This window comes from Pleurodeles waltl, chromosome 12 (genome assembly GCF_031143425.1).
Source record: "Pleurodeles waltl isolate 20211129_DDA chromosome 12, aPleWal1.hap1.20221129, whole genome shotgun sequence".
Taxonomy (NCBI): Eukaryota; Metazoa; Chordata; class Amphibia; order Caudata; family Salamandridae; genus Pleurodeles; species Pleurodeles waltl.
Genome location: NC_090451.1, coordinates 524,021,007 through 524,041,511, shown reverse-complemented (window position 1 = coordinate 524,041,511; position 20,505 = coordinate 524,021,007). Strand labels below are relative to the sequence as shown.

Here is a 20,505-nt window from a genome sequence, read left to right as displayed (position 1 = left end):
ATTTTTCTATATAAAAACCTATTGGCTGGATTTGTCTCTGAGTGTGTGTACCTCATTTATTGTCTATGTGTATGTACAACAAATGCTTAACACTACTCCTTGGATAAGCCTACTGCTCGACCACACTACCACAAAATAGAGCATTAGTATTATCTCTTTTTGCCACTATCTTACCTCTAAGGGGAACCCTTGGACTCTGTGCATACTATTCCTTACTTTGAAATAGTGCATACAGAGCCAACTTCCTACATTGGTGGATCAGCGGTGGGGTACAAGACTTTGCATTTGCTGGACTACTCAGCCAATACCTGATCACACGACAAATTCCAAAATTGTCATTAGAAATTCATTTTTGCAATTTGAAATTTTTCTAAATTCCTAAAAGTCCTGCTAGGGCCTTGTGTGTTAAGTCCCTGTTTAGCATGGTCTTTTAGAGTTTAAAAGTTTGTTAAAAGTTTGAATTAGATTCTAGAAACAGTTTTAGATTCTTAAAAAAGTATTCCAACTCTTAGCAGAATAATGTCTGATACAGAGATGCAGGTGGTGGAACTCGACACCACACCTTACCTCCATCTTAAGATGAGGGAGCTAAGGTCTCTCTGTAATATAAAGAAAATAACCATTGGCTCCAGACCTACCAAAATTCAGCTCCAGGAGCTGTTGGCAGAGTTTGAAAAAGCCAACCCCTCTGAGGATGACTTCACAGAGGAAGAAATTAGTGACTTGGAGGGCAATTCCCCCCTTCCAGTCCTAAATAGGGAGACCAGGGCCTCTCAAGCCCTGTCTCCAAAAATGATAGTCAGAAATGTTGCTTCCCTCACAGGAGGGTCCAGCATTTCTGAAATCACTGAGGATGCTCTCAGTGAAGATGACCCCCTGTTAGCCAGGATGGTCAAAAGATTGGCTTTGGAAAAGCAGCTCCTAGCCATAGAAAGGGAAAGAAAAGAGATGGGCCTAGGTCCCATCAATGGTGGCAGCAACTTAAATAGGGTCAGAGATTCTCCTGACATCCTAAAAATCCCCAAAGGGATTGTAACAAAATATGAAGATGGTGATGACATCACCAAATGGTTCACAGCTTTTGAGAGGGCTTGTGTAACCAGAAAAGTGAACAGATCTCACTGGGGTGCTCTCCTTTGGGAAATGTTCACTGGAAAGTGTAGGGATAGACTCCTCACACTCTCTGGAAAAGATGCAGAATCTTATGACCTCATGAAGGGTACCCTGATTGAGGGCTTTGGATTCTCCACTGAGGAGTATAGAATTAGATTCAGGGGGGCTCAAAAATCCTCGAGCCAGACCTGGGTTGATTTTGTAGACTACTCCGTAAAAACACTAGATGGTTGGTTAACTGGAAATGAAGTGTGTGACTATGTTGGGCTTTATAATTTGTTTATGAAAGAACACATTTTAAGTAACTGCTTCAATGAAAAGTTGCATCAGTATCTGGTAGACCTAGGTCCAATTTCTCCCCAAGAATTGGGAAAGAAGGCAGACCACTGGGTCAAGACTAGAGTAACCAAAACTTCCACTGGGGGTGACCAAAAGAAAGGGGTTACAAAAACTCCCCAGGAGAAAGTGGGTAACACTAGAAACCAAGAAAAAGAGTCCTCTGTAGGCCCCCAAAAACCAGAACAGGTGGGTGGGCCCCAAGACACAACCCAAAACAAAGGTGGGTACCAGGGTAAGAACTGGGATGCCACTAAGGCCTGGTGCCACAACTGTAAACAGTCTGGGCACCACACCAAGGACACTTCTTGTCCCAAAAACAAACCCAGAACAAAATTCCTGGGGTAACCAGTGTAGCCATGGGAGATGACTCCTCAGATGAGGAGGTCTTCCTAGCCTTCAACTGGAAACAGGGCCCAACAGGTGAGTTGGAGATTCCAGAGGGAAGTAGACACTTCCACCACCTACTGGTGAATGGGATCCCAACCACTGCCCTGAGAGACACTTGTGCCAGTCACACTATTGTGCATGACAGGCTGGTGCTCTCAAACCAGTACATCCCAGGTGAGACTGCCAGGGTAAGAGTTAGCCTAAACAGGGTCACTAAGAGGCCTGTGGCTTTAGTGCCCATAGAAGTGGGTGGCACTCTTAGCTGGAGAAGGGTAGTAGTCAGTACAGACCTCCCCCTTGATTGTCTCCTTGGAAATGACTACCCAGAGGTTAGTCAGAGCCCAAGAGAGAAACTGGTCCAGTGCCAGTCCTCTCCCAAGGATTCTGGAAGTCCTGCCTCTGCAGTAAATGCAAGCAGGCCCCAGAAGAAGAAGAAGAAAAGAAAACAGAGTAGGAAGGGTGGACAACCTTTAGCCAAGGTTACAGCGAGCCAAGGAGATTCTGCTCCAGTAGGGGAGAACTCCAAAAATGGCCCTGATAAAGTCCAACCTGACCCACAAGAAGTCCTGGCTAGTCAGGCAACTGTTAAACCTGAGTGGGTGGCTCCTCAGCTAACAGAAGAAAGAGTGGAAGAAGGGTGTTTACTACAAGATGTGGTAACCCCCCACTCCAATACAGCCGACAGGCAACCTGAACCCAAAGAAGCCTGTAACTTAGCCCCTTCCCTTTTAGGTGAAGAGCTAAAGGTGTGGTTCTGGGCACTGACAGCTGTCAGTGGCCTCTGCTGGGTGTTAGCCTTTATGGCTGCACTATCCTTAGCATGGTGGTCTGACCCCATGCCAAATAGCAAGTTAGGCCCCCTGACCCTATTGGTCATGGTGGGGTTACTCCAGCTCTGGGTAACCTCTCTGGGTAAGCTAGGGGTGACCCTGGCCAAGATAAGGTTAGCAGAGGTGGACACCTCTAAGACCAAAATAGAAAGAATGGGTGGAGACATTGAAGAGGCAGACAAGAGGCAATTCAGACTAGGTCCTATCACTGTGGAAGTAGGTCAGTTCCCCAAAGGGAATGACCTGAACAGAAGGATGTAAGGCAGAGTAGGCCCTGCAACTAACCAGCCTATTTCTCCTACTCTTCCTCGCCTGACAGACTAGGAAGACTCTCCCAGCTTGGGCTGAGTCTCCTGGCCTGTGGGCTGGGGGGGGCTTGTGTAAAGAAATGGCTCCCTGTTGCAGTTACCCCCCACTTTTTGCCTGATACTGATGCTGACTTGACTGAGAAGAGTGCTGGGACCCTGCTAACCAGGCCCCAGCACCAGTGTTCCTTCACCTAAAATGTACCATTGTATCCACAATTGGCACACCCTGGCATTCAGATAAGTCCCTTGTAACTGGTACTTCTAGTACCAAGGGCCCTGATGCCAAGGAAGGTCTCTAAGGGCTGCAGCATGTCTTATGCCACCCTAGAGACCCCTCACTCAGCACAGACACACTGCTTACAAGCCTGTGTGTGCTAGTGAGAACAAAATGAGTAAGTCGACATGGCACTCCCCTCAGGGTGCCATGCCAGCCTCTCACTGCCTATGCAGTATAGGTAAGACACCCCTCTAGCAGGCCTTACAGCCCTAAGGCAGGGTGCACTATACCATAGGTGAGGGTGCCAGTGCATGAGCATGGTACCCCTACAGTGTCTAAACAAAACCTTAGACATTGTAAGTGCAGGGTAGCCATAAGAGTATATGGTCTGGGAGTTTGTCAAACACGAACTCCACAGCACCATAATGGCTACACTGAAAACTGGGAAGTTTGGTATCAAACTTCTCAGCACAATAAATGCACACTGATGCCAGTGTACATTTTATTGTAAAATACACCCCAGAGGGCACCTTAGAGGTGCCCCCTGAAACTTAACCGACTATCTGTGTAGGCTGACTAGTTTTAGCAGCCTGCCACAAACCGAGACATGTTGCTGGCCCCATGGGGAGAGTGCCTTTGTCACTCTGAGGCCAGTAACAAAGCCTGCACTGGGTGGAGATGCTAACACCTCCCCCAGGCAGGAATTGTCACACCTGGCGGTGAGCCTCAAAGGCTCACCTCCTTTGTGCCAACCCAGCAGGACACTCCAGCTAGTGGAGTTGCCCGCCCCCTCCGGCCAGGCCCCACTTTTGGCGGCAAGGCCGGAGAAAATAATGAGAAAAACAAGGAGGAGTCACTGGCCAGTCAGGACAGCCCCTAAGGTGTCCTGAGCTGAAGTGACTCTAACTTTTAGAAATCCTCCATCTTGCAGATGGAGGATTCCCCCAATAGGGTTAGGATTGTGACCCCCTCCCCTTGGGAGGAGGCACAAAGAGGGTGTACCCACCCTCAGGGCTAGTAGCCATTGGCTACTAACCCCCCAGACCTAAACACGCCCTTAAATTTAGTATTTAAGGGCTACCCTGAACCCTAGAAAATTAGATTCCTGCAACTACAAGAAGAAGGACTGCCCAGCTGAAAACCCCTGCAGCGGAAGACCAGAAGACGACAACTGCCTTGGCTCCAGAAACTCACCGGCCTGTCTCCTGCCTTCCAAAGATCCTGCTCCAGCGACGCCTTCCAAAGGGACCAGCGACCTCGACATCCTCTGAGGACTGCCCCTACTTCGAAAAGACAAGAAACTCCCGAGGACAGCGGACCTGCTCCAAGAAAGGCTGCAACTTTGTTTCCAGCAGCTTTGAAAGAACCCTGCAAGCTCCCCGCAAGAAGCGTGAGACTTGCAACACTGCACCCGGCGACCCCGACTCGGCTGGTGGAGATCCAACACCTCAGGAGGGACCCCAGGACTACTCTGATACTGTGAGTACCAAAACCTGTCCCCCCTGAGCCCCCACAGCGCCGCCTGCAGAGGGAATCCCGAGGCTTCCCCTGACCGCGACTCTTTGAATCCAAAAGTCCCGACGCCTGGGAGAGACCCTGCACCCGCAGCCCCCAGGACCTGAAGGACCGGACTTTCACTGGAGAAGTGACCCCCAGGAGTCCCTCTCCCTTGCCCAAGTGGAGGTTTCCCCGAGGAACCCCCCCCTTTCCTACCTGCAGCGCTGAAGAGATCCCGAGATCTCTCATAGACTAACATTGCGAACCCGACGCCTGTTCCTACACTGCACCCGGCCGCCCCCGCGCTGCTGAGGGTGAAATTTCTGTGTGGACTTGTGTCCCCCCCGGTGCCCTACAAAACCCCCCTGGTCTGCCCTCCGAAGACGCGGGTCCTTACCTGCAAGCAGACCGGAACCGGGGCACCCCCTTCTCTCCATTCTAGCCTATGTGTTTTGGGCACCAGTTTGAACTCTGCACCTGACCGGCCCTGAGCTGCTGGTGTGGTGACTTTGGGGTTGCTCTGAACCCCCAACGGTGGGCTACCTTGGACCAAGAACTGAACCCTGTAAGTGTCTTACTTACCTGGTAAAACTAACAAAAACTTACCTCCCCCAGGAACTGTGAAAATTGCACTAAGTGTCCACTTTTAAAACAGCTATTTGTCAATAACTTGTAAAGTATACATGCAATTTTTATGATTTGAAGTTCCTAAAGTACTTACCTGCAATACCTTTCGAATGAGATATTACATGTAGAATTTGAACCTGTGGTTCTTAAAATAAACTAAGAAAAGATATTTTTCTATATAAAAACCTATTGGCTGGATTTGTCTCTGAGTGTGTGTACCTCATTTATTGTCTATGTGTATGTACAACAAATGCTTAACACTACTCCTTGGATAAGCCTACTGCTCGACCACACTACCACAAAATAGAGCATTAGTATTATCTCTTTTTGCCACTATCTTACCTCTAAGGGGAACCCTTGGACTCTGTGCATACTATTCCTTACTTTGAAATAGTGCATACAGAGCCAACTTCCTACACTACTCTTTACGCACCCCCACATACTTATCATGAAGAAGAGAGACTCCATCATCTGGATCCAAAAAGAGCGTTGGCATTCTACTGCAATCGTCCTAAAGGTTTCCAGGTGGATGATCAACTCACTGTTGGATTTGTGGGTGCAAAGAAAGGGAAGGTGGTGCAGCAGCGTAGCATCTCATGTTGGGTACTACTTTGCATCAAAATGGGTTCCGGTGTAGCAAAGAAGCACCCCCTGAGGGCAGCGTTAGCATGCATAGCTCCTGTCCTTGATATCAGCCAGGCAGCAATGTGGGCATCTCTGCACATGCCCATCTAAACATTACTCCCCGGACAGTCCAGTCTGCAGAGGTGGTTACTTTGAACGTTCAGTCCTGCAGGACTTTTTATAATGATATTGGTTCGCAGCCCACCACTGAGGATGGTATTGCTTGGGTATCTATTCTAAGATAAGGAATCTGCAACTAGAACTCTATCAGATGAACAAGGTAATGATTTATCTGGCAGAGACCTATTCTAGTTGCAGATTCCTTACCGCCCCAACCATGCGTCCCACTTGCTAAGTGATTTCTAGGGGCAGTCTATTTCCTTTTCAGGGCCTTAGCTGTGGGTCACCATTTTCAGTGTTCTTCATGGCTCCGCGCTTTGCAGTGGAAAGTTGTGAAAAGACTGACGTCACCGTGCTGAGGTAATGCATATGTATGACCCATTCGTGATCACAACGCCAACGACTGATGCAGTCGACAGACGCCACCTGACGGAGCTAGTCTGACCCTGGGGGAAATTTTAAGGTAATAAATCGGCAACTAGAATCTCTGTAGGAAGCTGGCCTGTTGTGGGGTGAGCCCCTATGGTGTTATCACCTTATACCAGGTATCCCCTATTACTTTAGTGTAGGCAGTGTCTCGAAATCCAGGGCTCTCTAGAGGGAGCTGTGGATGAGCAGCTAAGACTTATCCAGGAGACCTGTAAAGCTTATGAATAATACTAAAGTCAAACAGCACTATCACACATGAAGGAACCTCACAGTGTTTAAAAAATAAAGGTACTTTATTATAGTAAAACAAATACTAAAATACTGCATAGGCAATACCCCAACTGGAGGTAAGTTGACACTATTATAGCAATCAGAATATAGCATAGAAAGCAATAGTCATTGGTAAAAGCAATAGTAAACAGTGAGGGGCCTAGTTGAGGACCAAACCATACACTAAAAAATTGAATGTTAAAGGCAGGAATCCCCCTCCAAGGAAGTTGTACCTGGTTTTCCCCAAAACTAACAGGAGGTCTTCGGAAAAGGACTGTGCAAGACCCAGACAAGAATGTAAAACTAAAGGTGGATCCTGACGGGACCTGTGAAGGAAGGTGTAGGAAGTTGGCTCTGTATGCACTATTTCAAAGTAAGGAATAGTATGCACAGAGTCCAAGGGTTCCCCTTAGAGGTAAGATAGTGGCAAAAAGAGATAATACTAATGCTCTATTTTGTGGTAGTGTGGTCGAGCAGTAGGCTTATCAAAGGAGTAGTGTTAAGTATTTGTTGTACATACACACAGGCAATAAATGAGGAACACACACTCAGACAATTCCAGGCCAATAGGTTTTAGTATAGAAAAATATATTTTCTTAGTTTATTTTAAGAACCACAGGTTCAAATTCTACATGTAATATCTCATTTGAAAGGTATTGCAGGTAAGTACTTTAGGAACTTTGAATAATCACAATAGCATATATACTTTTTACATAACACATATAGCTATTTTAAAAGTGGACACAGTGCAATTTTTACAGTTCCTAGGGGAGGTAAGTTATTGTTAGTTCTTGCAGGTAAGTAAACCACCTACGGGGTTCAAATTGGGGTCCAAGGTAGCCCACCATTGGGGGTTCAGAGCAACCCCAAAGTCACCACACCAGCAGCTCAGGGCCGTTCAGGTGCAGAGTTCAAAGTGGTGCCCAAAACGCATAGGCTTCAATGGAGAAGGGGGTGCCCCGGTTCCAGTCTGCCAGCAGGTAAGTACCCGCGTCTTCGGAGGACAGACCAGGGGTTTTTTGTAGGGCACCGGGGGGGGACACAAGTCCACACAGAAAGTACACCCTCAGCAGCACGGGGGCGGCCGGGTGCAGTGTGCAAACAAGCGTTAGGTTTGTAGTAGGAATCAATGGGAGACCAAGGGGTCTCTTCAGCGGTGCAGGCAGGCAAGGGGGGGGGGGCTCCTCGGGGTAGCCACCACCTGGGCAAGGGAGAAGGCCTCCTGGGGGGTCACTCCTGCACTGGAGTTCCGATCCTTCAGGTCCTGGGGGCTGCGGGTGCAGGATCTTTTCCAGGCGTCGGGATCTGGGAATCAGACAGTCGCGGCCAGGGGGAGCCTCAGGATTCCCTCTGCAGGCGTCGCTGTGGGGGCTCAGGGGGGACAACTTTGGTTACTCACAGTCTTTGAGTCGCCTGGGGGTCCTCCCTGTAGCGTTGGTTCTTCACCAGTCGAGTCGGGGTTGCCGGGTGCAGTGTTGCAAGTCTCACGCTTCTGGCGGGAATTGCAGGGGTCTTTAAAGTTGCTCCTCTGGAAACAAAGTTGCAGTCTTTGTTGAACAGGGCCGCTGTTCTCAGGAGTTTCTTGGTCCTTTTAGAGCAGGGCAGTCCTCTGAGGATTCAGAGGTCGCTGGTCCTGGGGAAAGCGTCGCTGGAGCAGTTTTCTTCCGCAGGGGGGAGACAGGCCGGTAGGGCTGGGGCCAAAGCAGTTGGTGTCTCCGTCTTCTCTGCAGTGTTTTTCAGCTCAGCAGTCCTCTTCTTCTTTAGGTTGCAGGAATCTGAGTTCCTAGGTTCAGGGGAGCCCTTAAATACTAAATTTAAGGGCGTGTTTAGGTCTGGGGGGTTAGTAGCCAATGGCTACTAGCCCTGAGGGGTGGGTACACCCTCTTTGTGCCTCCTCCCAAGGGGAGGGAGTCACATTCCTATCCCTATTGGGGGAATCCTCCATCTGCAAGATGGAGGATTTCTAAAAGTTAGTCACCTCATCTCAGGACACCTTAGGGGCTGTCCTGACTGGCCAGTGACTCCTCCTTGTTATTCTCATTATTTCCTCCGGCCTTGCCACCAAAAGTGGGGCCGTGGCCGGAGGGGCGGGCAACTCCACTAGCTGGAGTACCCTGTGGTGCTGGAACAAAGGGGGTGAGCCTTTGAGGCTCACCACCAGGTGTTATAGCTCCTGCCTGGGGGAGGTGATAGCATCTCCACCCATTGCAGGCTTTGTTACTAGCCACAGAGTGACAAAGGCACTCTCCCCATGTGGCCAGCAACATGTCTCGAGTGTGGCAGGCTGCTAAAACGAGTCAGCCTACACGGGTAGTTGGTTAAGGTTTCAGGGGGCACCTCTAAGGTGCCCTCTGGGGTGTATTTTACAATAAAATGTACTCTGGCATCAGTGTGCATTTATTGTGCTGAGAAGTTTGATACCAAACTTCCCAGTTTTCAGTGTAGCCATTATGGTGCTGTGGAGTCAGTGTTTGACAGACTTCCAGACCATATACTCTTATGGCTACCCTGCACTTACAATGTCTAAGGTTTTGCTTAGACACTGTAGGGGCATAGTGCTCAGGCACTGGTGCCCTCACCTATGGTATAGTGCACCCTGCCTTAGGGCTGTAACCCCTGCTAGAGGGGTGACTTACCTATACTGCATAGGCAGTGTGAGGTTGGCATGGCACCCTGAGGGGAGTGCCATGTCGACTTACTCGTTTTGTCCTCACCAGCACACACAAGCTGGCAAGCAGTGTGTCTGTGCGGAGTGAGGGGTCCCCAGGGTGGCATAAGATATGCTGCAGCCCTTAGAGACCTTCCCTGGCATCAGGGCCCTTGGTACAAGGGGTACCAGTTACAAGGGACTTACCTGGATGCCAGGGTGTGCCAATTGTGAAAACAAAAGTACAGGTTAGGGAAAGAACACTGGTGCTGGGGCCTGGTTAGCAGACCTCAGCACACTTTCAAATCAAAACATAGCATCAGCAAAGGCAAAAGGTCAGGGGGTAACCATGCCAAGGAGGCATTTCCTTACAGAAGGGGACCATGTCCCGTTTGTGATGGAGTATCTGGCTGTGGCAGACGCCACTACCCACCCTTCTGTGGATGCAGGGGCAGGTAGACGGTGGCGAAGAAGGTCAGAAGTGCAGCACAGGAGCAGAAGAGGAGTTCCAGAAGTGATGCAAGGGATGCCCCACGTTGGTGGTAGTAATGCAGTCTCAGTGGTGCTGGAAAACCACTAACAAGCCTTGGCAAGTCTGAGAAGGTTTTGCAAGGCTGAAGAGGACCAGCAAGGTCAAGCTGACTTTACACAAAGAGGGAAGTCCAAGGTGACCCTCAGCAGCTGGGAGAGTCATTGAAAGAATAGGCAGCCCACACAGGTGACCCACGGACAGGAGGCACAGGAGTTGCAGTGAGGCCCACTCAGCACACAAAAAGAGGGGTCCCATGTTGCTGGAGCAGCAGGCAGGAGACTGCTTTGCAGGAAGGAAATCTGGGGCCCAGGGCTACACGGAGTCTGAAGATACCTTGGAGGAGGAACAAACAAGCCGTGGTAGCTGCAAGAGTCGCAGTGCACAGGGGTACTGTCTTGTAAGGAGAGGCAAGGGCTGACTGTCTCCCATGCTGGATAGCTGACAGAGGATCAAGAGGACCACTCCAGACCATCACCTTTGATGCAGGATCCACCCAGCTCTGGAGGAGAGAAGATCCACGCACCCCTTTGTTGCAGTTGGTGACTGCTTGTTCAGGGGAGTGACTCCTTCACTCCAAGGGAGATTAATTCTAACTTCTTGTGTGGGTAGAAAACTCATCACCCTCAGCGGATATACAGCCAGGGAAATGTTGCAGTTGCTGGAATGAGCTAGAGAAACAATGTTGCAGAGCAACGTTGTTGCTGTAGTTGCAAATTGTTGGTTCCTGGAGGGTCCAGTTGCAGTCCCAGTGGTCAGAAGATGCAGTTAACGATGCAGGGGAGTCCTGCTGGAATCTTGCACATCAACTCTGAGACCCTAAATAACCCAGGAAGGGGGATTGGTCACCTAGCAAAGTGACCACCTATTAGGAAGGGTCTGTGATGTTACCTGCCTGACCTGGCTAGTCAGATGTTCCTTTGGGCCTCTGCACATCTTCGTTTCAAGATGGTAGAATCAAGTGGCTACCTGTACGAGCTCTGGGCACCACCCTTTGGGTGGTGATGAATATGGGAGTGATCACTCCCCTTTCCATTATCCAGTTTTGTGCCAGAGCAGGGACCGGGGGGCCCCTGAGCTGGTGAAACCAGATTATATAAAGAAGGCACCAAATGTGCCATTCATAGCAAACTGGTGGCACGGATAGGCTACCCCTCCCAAGCCTTGTAACACCTATTTCCAAGGGAGAGAATGTTGCCTCCATCTCCCACAGCAATTATTTGTTCTACCTTCCCCTGTCTGAGCTTGTCAAGCAACAGGAAGGCAGAAACCTGTCGGATGGGTGGCAGCAGAGCGGGCTGTCCGAAAAATCCCAGAAGACTTGCAGGAGCTATACAGGCTCTTCTAACGAGCCCCCAGAGTGCATGTAATCATGCTAGCAATTCTGGCATTAGTATTGAGGTATGATTCCGACATGTTTGATACTATACATGCTCAGGTTCGAAGGTACCATTGTGTACCAGTACACAGGAAAAATGGCCTCCCCGCACTTAGGACGACCAGTGCAATGGAGCTGGAGTTGATCAGTTCAGCTCTGCTCATGGAGAGGTGGCCTCACACACAGGGACCTGCACCCTTCCCTCTGGGCTCGGAGAGCCTACCATTGGGGTGACTTAGTGACCTGGTGCAGTGACCTGAGGTGAAATGGTGCATGCACCTTTTCATGCAAGCTGTAATGGGAGGCCTCTAGACACATTTTGCATGGGCTCCCTTTGTTGCCATTATACATGCTTCAGCCCATGGGGCTCCCCTGGTGCCCCAATGCACTGAGTACCTAAGTAACATATATTAGAGACTTGTAAGATGGCACCAGGATGCCAGTTGTGGAGTGCACAAAAGTCATAGGCAACCAAATGTAGAGGGAAAGCGCACAATCACTGGGATCCTGATTAGCAAGATCCCAGTGAAAACAGTGTAGGAAGGTGCCTCTCTTGGCATGGTTACCCCCTAACCTTTTGCCTTTTGTTGATGCTAGTTATGATTGAAAGTGTGCTGGGACCCTGCTAACGAGGCCCCAGCACCAGTGTTTTTTCCCTAAACTGTACCTTTGTTTCCACAATTGGCACAGCCCTCACATATAGATAAGTCCCTTGTAAATGGTACCCCTGATACCAAGGGACCTATGGCCAGAGAAGGTCTCTGAGGGCTGCAGCATGTATTATGCCTTCCTGGAGACCCCTCACTCAGCACATGAACACTGCCTCACAGCTTGTGTGTGCTGGTGGGGAGAAAAGGACAGAGTCAACATGGCACTCCCCTCAGGGTGCCATGCCCACAACTGCCTGTGGCATAGGTAAGTCACCCCTTTAGCAGGCCTTAAAGCCCTAAGGCAGGGAGCACTATACCACAGGTGAGGGCATAGTTGCATGAGCACTTTGCCACTACAGTGTCTAAGCCAATCCTTAGACATTGTAAGTGCAGGGTAGCCATAAAGAGTATATGGTCTGTGAGTTTGGCAAACACAAACTCCACAGTTCCATAATGGCTACACTGAATACTGGGAAGTTTGGTATCAAACTTCTCAGAATAATAAACCCACATTAATGCCAGTGTGGGATTTATTGAAAAATGCACACAAAGGGCGTCTTAGAAATTCCCCCTGTGTATACTGGTCCAACTACTAGTGCTAGGCTGACCAGTTTCTGCCAGCCTGCCACATCCAGATGGGTTTCTGGCCACATGGGGTGAGTGCCTTTGTCACTGTGTGGCCAGGATCAAAGCCTGTACTGGGTGGAGGTGCTTCTCACCTCCCCCTCACAGGAACTGTAACACCTGCCGGTGAGCCTCAAAGGCTCAAGCCTGGTGTTTCAGCGCCCCAGGGCACTCCAGCTAGCGGAAATGCCCCCACTTTTGGTGGCAAGTGCGGAGGACACAATGAGAAACAAGGAGTCACCCTCCAGTCAGGACAGGCCCTAAGGTGTCCTGAGCTGAGGTGACCCCTGCCTTAGGAAATCCTCCATCTTGATTTGGAGGATTCCCCCCAGTAGGATTAGGGATGGTGCCCCTCTCCCCACAGGGAGGAGGCACAAAGAGGGTGTAGCCACCATTGAGGACAGTAGCCATTGGCGACTGCCCTCGTGACATAAACACACCCCTAAATTGAGTATTTAGGGGTTGTCCTGCACCCAGGAAATCAGATTCCCGACAGCCTACAATAAAGACTGCTGACCTGAAAGCCCTGCAGAGATGACGGAGACAACTGACTTGGCCCCAGCCCTTCCGGCCTGTCTCCAGACTCAAAGCACCTGCACAGCGATGCATCTGGCATGACCAGTGACCTCAGAGGACTGACCTGTACCCAAAGGTCCAAGAATCTCCCGTGGAGAGCGGCTCTGTCCAAAAGAGCAAGAAAGAAACCAACTTTAAAGGCACTCCAGCCTCACTCCGGAAGTGAGTCCCCAACACTCTGCACCCACACCACTGGCTCGTGTCCAGAAGAACCAACACTGCAGAGAGGACCCCCAGGCGACTCCAACGACATGGACACCCTGAGATGACCTCCCTGAACCCCCACTAATGCCTGCAGAGAGGATCCGGAGGCTCCCGCTGACCGCAACTGCCCGGTAACAAAGGAACCTGACTCCTGGAAGAAGCACTGCACCAGCAGCCCCCAGGCCTGAGAGAAAGCAACTACTGGTGCAGGAGTGACCAGCAGGCGGCCCTCATCGTTGCCCATTCGGTGGCTGGCCCGAAAAGCCCCCCTGTGCCCTGCCTGCATCGCCAGTGACCCCTGGGTTTCTCCATTGATTTCTATCTTAAAACCCGACACCTACTTAACACACTGCACCTGGCTGCTCCTGTAAAGATGCTCTACAAAATCCCCCATGTCTGCTCCCTGAGGACGCAGGTACTTACCTGCTAGGAGACTGGAACCAGAGCACCCCTGGTCTCCATAGGCACCTATGCTATTTGGACCCTCCTTTGATCTCTGCACCTGACCGGCCCTGTGTTGCTGGTGCTGGGTGTTTGGGGTTAACTTGAACCCCCAACAGTGAGCTGCCTATGCCCTGGAGACTGAACTTGTAAGTACTTAACTTACCTGAAAAACTAACCATTACTTACCTCCCCCTGGATTTTTGCAGTGTCTACCTTTTAAAATAGCTTATTGCCATTTTTGCCAAAACTGTGTACATTACTATTTTTATTCAAAGTTCCATATTTACCTATGCCAAGTACCTTACATTTCATGTACTTACCTCAAATTATGAATCTTGTAGTTCTGAAATAAATTAAGAATATTTTTCTATATAAAAACCTATTGGCCTGGAGTTAAATCTTTGAATGTGTGTTCTCAAGCATTTGTTGAACACACACAGGCAATACATAACACTACCCTCTGATTAGCCTTCTGCTCGACCACACTACCACAAAATAGAGCATTAGTATTTAATTTTGCCACTATCAACCTCTAAGGGGAGCCCTTGGGCTCTGTGGACACTATCTCTCATTTTGTGATCGTAAATACAGTCGCCTTCCTACAAACGGTCTAAGCATATTGATAGCAGGCAAAAAGTTGGGGTAACCTTGTCAAAAAGAATAACTTTCCTACACCTAGTAGCATCAACTTGGGCACGCCAGCCCTGGTTCCAAACACTTCTAGATCTCAGTAGTAGATCCTCAACAGGCTGGGCTTTCTCACTCAATCAAGGGCGAATCGAACACCCAGATCCCAAAATTCTTAACCTAGTAATTTGGCTCCTAAGGTAAAACCTAGGTTATTTTAACCCCATTTGCTGCCAGGCCTTTCCCCCTCAGATGCCAAGCCTTTTTTTGGCTGTTTGGGACAGTTTGTACTTAGGGCATCATAACTTTTTGTCCACATAAGCTACTCACGCCAAATTTACGTCCTTTACCAACATCCTGGGGATTCTACAGGTACGCAGACTCTGTGTTCCCCTGAAGGAGACCAAGAAATTAGCCAAAATATAGCAACATTTTAGTTTTTTCCTCCAAAAAATGGGAGAAAAGGGTTGCAGAAGAAGGCTTGTCTTCCCCCCCCCCCCCCCCCCCCCCCCCCCCCAAAAAAAAAAACTGCATCAACAAAGGGTTTGCAGTGCTAAAATAACCATTTTTCCAGCTTTTTGGGACAGGTACTTGAATCGAGAAACACCATTTTTCAACTCAATTTTGTCATTTTACTGGGAGATACCCCATTTTTACTAAAAATTTTTGTGCTTTCAGCCTCCTTCCAGTTAGTGACAGAAATGGGTCTGAAACCAATGCTGAATCCCAGAAAACGAAACATTTCTGAAAATTAGACAGTTCTGAATTCAGCAAGGGGTAATTTGTGTAGATCCTACAATGGCTTCCTAGAGAAAATAACAGCTGAAATAAAAAATTGAAATTGAACTGAAAAAAAACTGCCCTTTTCCTCCACGTTTTACTCTTTAACTTTTTCCTGCTATGTCAGGTTTTTGAAAGCAATATACAGTTACGTCTGCTGGACTCTTCTGGTTGTGGGGATATATAGGGCTTGTAGGTTCATCAGGAACCCTAGGTACCCAGAGCCAATAAATGAGCTACACCTTGCAATGGGTTTTCATTCTATACCGGTTATACAGCAATTCATTTGCTGAAGTATAAAGAGTGAAAAATAGGTATCAAGAAATCCTTTGTATTTACAAAATGGGCATAAGATAAGGTGTTGAGAAGCAGTGGTTATTTGCACATCCCTGAATTCCGGGGTGCCCATACTAGCATGCGAATTACAGGGCATTTCTCAAATAGTCTTTTTCACACATCGTTTTACATTTGGAAGGAAAGAATTTAGAGAAAGACAAGGGGCAATAACACTTGTTTTGCTATTCTGTGTTCCCCCAAGTCTCCCGATAAAAATGGTACCTCACTTGTGTGGGTAGGCCTAATGCTCGCGACAGGAAACAAAACATGGACACACCACATTTTTACATTGAAATCTGACGTGTTTTTTGGGAAGTACCTAGCTGTAGATTTTGGCGTCTAGCTCAGTTCACACCTAGGAAAACCTATCAAACCTGTGCATTTTTGAAAAGTAGACACCTCATGGAATCCAGTGTCTCCAGATAAAAATGGTACCTCACTTGTGTGGGTAGGCCTAGTGCTCACGACAGGAAATGCCCCAAAACACAACATGGAGACATCACATTTTCCGAAAGAAAACCGCTATTTTTTGCAAAGTGTGGAAAAAATGAGATTTCCAGAAATGTTGGAGGTTTGCAGGCCATTGTGGGTAAGAAAATGGTGCGGACGTGCATGTGAAGCACACCACCCTGGACTCAGTTGTTTAGTTTTCAGATGTACTAGCTCTCATGGCCCAAATGTAAAACCGAAACCCAACGTAATCAAAAGTCCTCTTGCTTGCATTGGGATAAGATGTTTTAGTGTGCGGGGGGAGAGCTGAAAGACTGTTACCCCCTTTAACTGGGGTGCCCATACTGGTTGGTAGCCACCACCACACTATTTTCTTTTTAATTCCCTGGCATCTAGTAGACCTTTCGATGACTTGTGCCTTTTTGGTGAGAAGGCAGACTCTGTGCTATGGCCAGATCCTTGGGCCTCTCAGCACCTGTTTGTCAGCAGTCTTGCCTAGCGCCCCATTCGAGGCATCAGGAGCACATGGTACCACACCAACCACAGGTTAGCCACCGTCCTCGGGCTTCACAGCATCCTGTGTGAGGATGTGGTTTTGGTACCTTCAGACCCATAGTCTAGCCGGAGGTCTGCAGCCGCCCCTCTTCCGCAACATCAAAGGCCTTGTATGGTTCTGCTACACCATATCCGTCCAGTGGGGGGGGAGGATTCAATTTAATCTCCCTCACTGGCAGTCCATAACATCGGAAAAATGGGTCTTGCATATCCTACAGCAGGGGCTCTTCCCTCCCCTTCCAGTCTTTCCCTCCCCTGCCAGTCTTTCCCTCCCTCTATTCCTCCAGTAAAGAAACAGCTGAACGAGGATCATTTGATCTTTCTTCGAAATGTAGTTGTGGCTCTCTTGCCCAAGGGAGCCATAGAAAGGGTCCTGATGTCACAAATAGGCAGTGGTGGTTATTCCCGCTACTTTCTGATCCCAAAAAAGGACAAGGGTCTTCACCCTATCTTGGATTTAAGGGACGTCAATCTCTTCCTCAGAAAGGAGAAATTCAAGATGGTCACTCTTGCTCAGGCTTCATCTGCCCTAGACCAAGGAGACTGGATGGTAATGTTGGAATTGCAGGATGCGTACTTTTACATTACCATCCTGCCCGCCCACAGGCATTACTTGCTTGTTCAAGGTGGGCCACAAGCACTTTGTTTTTACCGTGCTCCCCCTTCGGTCTCACCAGTGCCCCTCAGGTGTTCACCAATGTGAAGCCGGTGGTGGCAGCTCATCTGCGCAGGTTAGGGATTTCAGTCTTCCCCTACTTTGAAGACTGGCTGTTGAAGGATCTTACACCCCAGGCTCTCGTCACCCACCTTCAGACTACAGCAAACCTCCTGCATTCACTGGGGTTCACTATAAATGTGTTGAAGTTGCACCTGACTCCCTCTCAGAAGCTCCATTTCATTGGAGCTGTTCTGGATACAGTGTAGTTTCAGGTTTATCCTCAGCAGGGAGTCCAGGATATTCATTTTATGATCCTGATGTTTTGGCCTCTATGCTAGGTTTCGGTAAATCAGACTGAGGCTGTTGGGACTCATGGCTTCCTGCATCCTGTTAGTCAAACATGCCAGATGGCATGAGGGCTCTGCAATGGGACCTAAAGTTCCAGTGTGCACAGCATCAGGGAAATCTTACCGAAACAGTTCAGATCTGAGGGAACTGCAAAAGACCTGCTGTGGTGGTTAGTGAACTGCGATTGGGGTCAAAGGCAGACTCCTCTCCCTTTCCCAACCAGATCTCATAGTAGTGACAGATGTGTCACTTCTGGGATGGAGCGGCCACCTGGGAGAGGCAGAGATCAAGGGCCTCTGGTCTCCAGCGGAATCCGGCCTCCATATCAACTTGTTGGAGCGTCTGGCGACCCAGCGCGCATTAAAAGCATTTCTTCCTGTTGTGAAAGGGAAGGTAGTGCAGGTGTTCACAGACAACACTACTGCAATGTGGTACTTCAACAAGCAGGGCGGTGTGGGGTCAGGGACCCTTTGGCGGTGTGGGGTCAGGGACCCTTTGTCAAGAGGCTCTACGTCTCTGGACATGGCTGGAACAGCAGAGCATAACCCTGGTGGTTCAGCATGTGGCAGGTTTTCTGAACGCCAGGGTGGACGAACTCAGTCAGCGATGCCTACCGGATCACGAATGGTATCTCCATCCGTTGGTGGCACATGGACTTTAAGCAGTGGGGAAAGCCTTGGTTAGATCTGTTCGCCTCCAAAGAGAATGCGCAATGTCAGCAGTATTACGCTTTGGAGTTTCCAAGGTGGCGGTTGATGGTTTATGGCCTCCCTCCCGAAGTCTGTAATGTCATTTTGGCAGCCAGGTGTCCCTCTACCAAAACGGTTTACGCATGCCGTTGGAAGCAGTTTGCATTGTGTTGTACAGAGGTCTATTGATCCTTTCTTCTTCTCTCTAATATCCATCTTTTCATTCTGTCACTCGCCCAACAGTGTTCCGCCTTAGGGACTCTTAAGGGCTATCTTTTTGCCTTATCGGCTTTTCTTCGGTTGCCTGATCAACAGTCTTTGTTTAAATTTCCTATTGTACGTAGGTTCGTAAAAGGGCTTGTACATATGTTTTCACCTATGCTCTGTTATGCCCCAGTAGGACCTTAATCTGGTGCTCACATTTCTCATGTGTGCTCCTTTTGAGCATTTATCTAATTGTCCTCTCCTGCTACTCACCATCAAGACAGCTTTCTTAGTGGTGATCTCATCTGCCAGGAGGGGGAAGTGAGATGCAGGCTTTATCATCCAAACCGCCATATCACCCTGATGAGGTGGTTCTCAGAACTTTTGGCTCTTTCTTCCCTAAGGTGGTGACCCAATTCCATCTGGGTCAGAATATCTTCCTGCCCACCTTCTTTGCTCCACCGCATCCTTCTAAAGAAGAGGAGCAACTCCACTGTCTGGACCGAAAAAGAGCATTGTTGTACCTTGACCGCACAAGAGTTCCAGGTGGGTCACCAACTCTTTGCGGGGGTACTTTGGTGCAAATAAGAGTTGGGCAGTTCGGAAACTAACCATTTTGTGATTGGTCGTTCTCTGCATAAAGATCTGCTATGCATTGACTAAGAAGTGGCTTCCTGAGGGCTTAAGAGCTCACTGTACAAGAGGAAAAGCTGGTACCATGGTGTTAGTTCAAGGTGTACCAGTGCTAGACATCTGTCAGGCAGCAACGTGGGCCTCCTTCACACGTTTGCAAAACACTACCGCCTGGATAGCCAAGTGAGAAAAGATGGGCATTTTGCTCGCTCGGTCCTACAGGACTTCCTTATATAAGGTACATGTCCGCAGCCCACCGCCTGGAGATTATGGCTTGGGTATCTATTCAAAGGAAAGGAGTCTGCAGCTAAGTCTCTACCAGATAATTTGTTACCGAAGATATAACTTGTTCATCTGATAGAGACTCATATCTAGCCGCAGATTCCTTACACCCATCCATGCCTCCCGGCAGATATATTATGTAGTTATTGATTTTTGTCCTTTTTCAGGACATGTCATCTCACACAGACAGAAAGTTGGTTCTTCCATGACTCTGCACTTCTGGTGTGGGAAGTTGTGAAAAAAGAACTGACGTACGTGCGCCAGGGTGGTATCTATATAGAAGACAGTGATGTCCCAGACTGCTTCAGCGATGCTGTCGACGCCACACAGATCCGGACGACGCTCGCAGATCCGAACGCCACCGACTGCACATGCAGTGTACTGCTCCACAGAAAAGTCTGGATTTGAGGCTGATGCCAGGGAATTCAAAGTTTAGGAATCTGCAGCTAGATAATCTCTACCAGATAATTTGTTTCCGAAGGTCTGTAACTTGTTCTTATGTTCTACATTGATAGAACTAAAACTTCAGAAAGACTAAACCTTTTCACCACCACACAAAGGCATCCCTATCCAAATTAGGTATATCTTGATGGATAGTAAAATGCATTCAGACTTGCTATTAAGGCCAAAATGCCTTTACCTGTTCCTCCCAGAGCACACTACTCATAAAAGGGGAAACCATGGCATTTTTGGACATATTTCCATATCTGGCCTATGTAAGGCAGGTAGATGGTCTACACCTCATATTTCCACCAAACATTACTGTGTGGATGTATTAGGATGCCAACTAGCCAATGTAGTGCAGGCAGTGCTACGTGCCCTTTTTCAAACCACTGCAACACCCACAGGTTAGCCACCGCTTCTAAGGAGGGACTGCTTCACACTCTAGACAGAGCATGTGTATCTACAGCCACACATGCCATCGAACAGAATAGGTTAATTACCTTGTAAGCTTCTGTTTTGGCATGTTGTGCTGTACCTTCAGATGTGCCCTCCCTCCTCTCCAGACACCTGTGGCTATTGCAGGTTCCTTTAAATCTGCATTATTGCTTTACTTACACATACTCTACACTGCTTTCTCACCTGCCTGCAGCAAAACAATCTGAATATGGAGTTGATGCCCGTGCACA

At 48.7% G+C, this 20,505-nt stretch overlaps 1 protein-coding gene across 1 annotated transcript in view; it reads left to right on the top strand.

The window, feature by feature from the left end:
- Positions 1-20,505, top strand: part of CNOT1 (CCR4-NOT transcription complex subunit 1) — a 1,177,977-nt gene that overhangs the window by 472,776 nt on the left and 684,696 nt on the right. The window lies entirely within an intron of this gene.